Genomic DNA, 5,125 nt, shown 5'->3' on the forward strand with positions numbered 1-5,125 from the left:
CTGCAGTGGCTGTGCTCTGCTTGGAAAAAGGCTTCAGGACAGGCAGCGATCCCTAGTGCAGAGCATCCCTATCCCTGCCAAAACACAAAATTCTGTAGCAGGAACGGACATTTCTCAGGTGACTATTGTAATTGACTGTATTATTTATCAGTGATTGAAATCAGGACTCAGGACCTGTCTGTCTCACACAGGGCAGTCCTTGGGGCAGCCTCAGCGAGGAAGTCGTGCAGACACAGAGACACGCTCCCCCCACTCTGCTGCCGGTGCCGCGGCCAAGCTGGGGCTGTGCCATGTGGTGCATGCCACGAGCCAGGCTCAGGGACTCGTGGAAAGCTGTTCCCTCAGCTCCTGCAGTGCCCCGTAGGGTGGGATGGTGAATGCAGCGGCGCTCTGATGCAGAGCCGGAGCAGAGGGGGACCCCGGCGGAGGAGCGGAAAGAAATGGCAGGAAATCCTGTGCACGGCCGTGCTGGCTGGCTGCAGCGTCCCTCAGCAGCGCTTCCAGGCTGCTCACCGCGGGTTGCACTCCAGCTGCACCTGCAGCACGCCCCGGGCTGGGGCACTGCCCCGAGGGGCGGCTCCGCTCCCGGCACGGGGCCGGGGCTACGAGCCCTCCTGCTCCGGCTGCGGGGCACAGCCGAGGGAGCCGCACGGCCTGTCCCCGGCAGCCCTGCCCGCGCACCCCTGCCCTGGCCATGCCGCCACGGACACTGCCGGGCGGGAGGCACCGCATGGGAGTGCCAAAGCTGGCATGGCCGGTGAGGATGGGCACCATGGCGTTTTCCCCCTGGGCTGAGCGAGGGACATTTCCAGCTGGCTCCGAGCGCAGCAGAGCTTTGGGTGGAAGGGCTGCTGCCTTTGGAAGCCTGGAGTTGGTGGTAACCCCAGCAGAAATGGCAAAAATGGGCCTGGAAGTCCCTGTGTGGCGAGGCCAGCCATGCGGTGGGCGCGGGCGGCAGCGCAGCGGCCGTGCAGCCGTTATCTGCGGCTCGCAGCAGGAAGGAGTCCCGGGGCACCGCCCCAGCATTGCCCCATTTCCAGGGACCGCGGGCGATGGCCCATGTCAGCCCAAGCCCTGTCCCCCAGCAGCTGCCAGCGGGCAGATTAATTGGTCACAGGGAGAGGTCTGCAACCGGCGCGCTCCCAACCGCGTGTCCGTGTCCCTGATGCCAGCTCCCCGACAGCGAGCTGGGCTGCAGCGCCATGCAAAGCACTTCCTCTGCCGTGTCCTTTTTTACTAGCAGAAAGTAATTTTTGCTTCCTTAAGAAAATACATGTGCAAAGCCCAGCGCGTGGCCGTGGTTACCGCTGCAGGAAGGGCTCGCTTCACTCCCTAGGCTTGGTAAGTGTCTCTCTCTGGCCTGTCACCGCTTCCCCTGGCCAGGCCACCGTGCTGCGGCCGCAGAGAGCAGCAGCACGCTGCAATTGGCCCCGCGGCCCGGGGCGGTGGCTGTGCCAGCAGCGCTGCCGGTGCCCCGCGCAGCAGCCCCAGGTGGCACTGAGCCCCCGGCCGGCGCGGGGCTCGCCAGCCCGCGGGGCGCAGCGCGGCGGAGCGGCGGCCGGGAGCGACGGTGAGTTGATCGCAAAGCCGGACGGTTTCACTGTCGTCTTTCATTGTGCTGCTTTCGCGTGTGCGCCTCGCTATCGAGTTAGTGAAGACTTGAATAATTTATTAGAGAAATGAACGCTAAATGCAAGATGTTTTTGTGCAAGGCGTGAGTAACAAAACTCAGTGGTTCTGAAGAGCATTAAAAGTCGCAGTCAGACTCACCATAGACTCTCTGTAGCGTGTGCTGGGGGGCCACTGGGACCCCTGTGGTGTGGAGCTGCACCCTGAGCGAGCACCAGCCTGCTCCCAGGGACACGTGGAACCAAGACGGCGCGGGAGCCACTGCCATGGCGCCGGTGGGTGCATCGTCTCTGTCTTCTGCTTTTACCACAGTTTTATCCGCTCATCACTGCGGTGTTACTGTGCTGGAAAAGTTGAGAGAGGTTTTCACATGCTTACAAGAGCCTGCGAGCTGGTTTAACTGTTGTGTCGTGGCGGCAGAGCGGACACAGGGCCGCCGAGGCTGTGCTCCACTTTGGGTGCATTTCCCACTGGGGCCGAGTGCGGCTCCTCCGCAGGGTCCTGCCAGCCCTGGGCGAGGCACGCGGGTGTCCATCCCTGGAGCATCGCTCCTCAGCCCTGCTCTGGCACTCTGGGGAGCTGTTGGGTAAGCACATGGGAGATTGAAATGACACTAATCCTCTGAGAGCCACCCTCAGCTTCCTGCCATGAAATCTGCTGCTGCTGGTGAACGTCCCGCCAGTTTTCCGTGACTAAGCACCACGTTGGATCGCACACGGCAGCCATGGGGCTGAGCACCCACACTGCTCCCATGGGGCTGGGGGAGCAAACAGGTGCTGCTGGAGGGGCTCCAGCAGGTGCTGCAGAGAAGGAAAGAAATTGCCTTTGCAGAAAGTGCAAAAGCTATAATGTGTATCACAATTATTTGCTAGGAATTGCACTGTGGGTTTTTCTCATTTATGTGCTTGTAGACTAGGAGAGATTATAAGTATCTTATTGCTTTCAACAAAAATACTAGCACACAGTAGTTGCAGGAGGCTTTAAAATAAAAGGACAAAACGGTGTAAGGGTCAAGTAATAAATTTGTGTGTTATATTTACAGAAATGCACATGCAGATGAGATCATTAAAACAGAAACAAACGTGCTCTGGCCTGGCGGGAAGCGGCGGCTGCGTGTGCCGTGCAGCAGCCGTGGGAGCGGGTCCGGAAGAGCAGGGAGGCAGCAGGGCCTTCTGTGGCAGCAGCACTGGAGCTTGTGTCAGACCTTTTTGGGGAACTTGAGCTTCACCAGTGTTGCACAAATAAGGGCATCAGGAAGCAAACGGCTTCTCCAGGGTTGCAGTCATGTTCAGCCCGGGTTTGAGGCAACTCGTGTGTCTGCCTTTAATAAAGGCTGAAGGAGGGAAGGAAAATCAGAGAATAGGTTGATTTAGTGACTGCTGTATTGCAGCTATTTGGTGAGACAAAATGAAGACACAAGACATACTTGGAGCTCAGGTGGATTTGCACTGTGGTTTCTGTGTGAGGCTGGGTACGGAGCCCCCCGTGCTCCTGCTGGGTGGGAGCCCTGCAGTGAGGAAGGGTATTTGTTCTGTCTGAGGTGCAGCTGTGAGGAGGATGCCCACAGGCACCCTCGTGTCAGGCTCTGGGACACACTGGTCCCAGTGCCATGTCTGGGTGACCACTGGCCCTGCTGCCTGCCGGGCTCAGAGGGAAGGGCTGGCACCTTGGCACCAAGTTCACAGGTCAGCCTCTCACCTCTGCAGCACCAGGGCTGCACAGACTCAGCCGGAGAGCTCCTCTTTCTTCTCCACTTGCAATAGCACGTAGGGACTCTAAAACACAAAGTATCTCTCAAAAAACTTTCTTAGCACGCAGTGTTTCTCTTCGTCCTCGAGTACTGATTTATGTCTTCTGGGCTGAGAGGCACACAACGCTGAGTGTGCAGTGACATATTTCTTTATCTTTGCTGTGAGACAATTAGTCTCTTGGAATCGCAGGTGGTGATTATTGTTGGTATTAGATGACGACCTGGGAGACCCCGGGATCCGAAATTTCCTTACGGTTCTCTTTACCCTGCCCTGCCTGGACATTCTGTTATGACAGAGCTTGTGCCTGACATCCATGCTCTAGGGTTTGATCCCCTGTAATCTGCCTAAACCAGTGTGAGTGGAATGCATTCACTTTTCGGGATACAGTGAGAAATGCCATCACTGCGCCCAGGACACAGCTCCAGTCTCCCAGTGCCAAGACACTGTCCCACGCCATTATTTAAGAAGAATTTGGGCAGGGAGGAGTTTGTACAGAAACTTTGTGACCAGAACAAGTGCTTTGAAAACGCCCAGAGCGGTGATGTCGGTTCTCAGGGAGGAAATGGCCCAGGGAGCTCTTTGTGCTTGAGCGGGAACAGGAAGAGCACAAATGGCCCAGTACAATGTTCACTCCCATCGGGGCTGTGCAGCCAGGGCTGCGCTGAGGGGACATCTGCACTGCCCCACAGCAAGGCAGGAAAATGTAAAATACAATGGGATACCAGCTCTGATCTGGATTAAGCTCCATTGAAACAAAAGTGTAAGAACATGACATTTTTCTGACAGAAAATGGAACGCTTCTTTGTCCTTTCAGTCTCCCGTTTCTAGCAAAAAGCCATCAGAGCTAACCAGCAGGTATCAGAAAGCTCTCCCAGCCAGTGAGGTGCCGGCAGTCCCTCGGGAATGTGGCACACCGGGATGCTCCCCAGGCTGGGCAGCTCTGAGGAGGGGTGCTCACTAAACCCATTCTGTTTCCAAAGTGCTGCCTGCTCCGCTGCAGGGGTGATTAGAGCACAAGAAAAGCAAAGTTAATTATATCCCCTCCAGGCTGTGTAATAGAACAAAAAGCCTCATGAAGGAGTTAGATCTTGAGACCAGGTAACCAAGTCTGTCTCCCAAAATCAAGTGAGGAATTATTTGTCATTACTTCATCTCACAAAACCTAACCCTCTGCTTAGGTGTCTGTGTTAAAAGATGTTTAACACTACGTGATACTGGAGATAAACTCTTTGTCTCTTTCCTTGTCTCTTTCCAGTTTGTTTGTCTTTCCTTGTTAGCACCACAGTGGTTTGATGAGCCCTTTTCACACGGCCGTGTGCGCGTGTCCTGGCAGGGGACACTTTGACACACCTCTGGCTAATCTGGACTACTGCGTCTCCTTTTCTGCGCTCTGCTGTCGGTGTCACGGCAGGACCGACACCTGCCCCGTGACGGGGCAGAGCCGACCTGTTGCTCGGCGGCGGGCCCGCGGCTGCGGAGGGCCGGGGAGCGGGGCAGCCGCCGATGGTGGGTGCCGGGGAGCCCTGCCAGCCCCCGCAGCAGCCGGCAGAGCCAACCGCTCTGCAACGGCCGCTCTTGCTAAGATGAAGGAAGAGCGGAACCGGGAGGAAAGCAGGGTCCTTCTGCCCGCTTTGGGAAGCAAATCCTCAGAGGCTCGTGTCCGCAGGGACGGCGTTAGGGGGGTCCGCAGCAACCGCGCCGGGCGCTCGGCGGACGCGGCCGGGCCGCGGGCAGCGCCGCCCGCC

The 5,125-nt window shown here is 57.5% G+C and overlaps 1 protein-coding gene across 3 annotated transcripts in view; it reads left to right on the forward strand.

Moving 5' to 3' along the window:
• The first annotated feature begins 1,120 nt into the window (after positions 1–1,120).
• The window catches only part of MBNL1 (muscleblind like splicing regulator 1), a 64,760-nt gene continuing 60,755 nt past the window's right edge, over positions 1,121–5,125 (forward strand). For all 3 annotated transcript variants that reach the window (XR_005955137.1, XR_005955138.1, XR_005955140.1), the window contains exon 1: positions 1,121–1,341. The gene's annotated coding sequence lies outside the window, so the exon portion shown is untranslated. The remainder of the gene's footprint in view (positions 1,342–5,125) is intronic.

The sequence above is a fragment of the Pyrgilauda ruficollis genome, unplaced genomic scaffold (assembly GCF_017590135.1).
Source record: "Pyrgilauda ruficollis isolate IOZ18807 unplaced genomic scaffold, ASM1759013v1 scaffold21, whole genome shotgun sequence".
Lineage (NCBI taxonomy): Eukaryota > Metazoa > Chordata > Aves > Passeriformes > Passeridae > Pyrgilauda > Pyrgilauda ruficollis.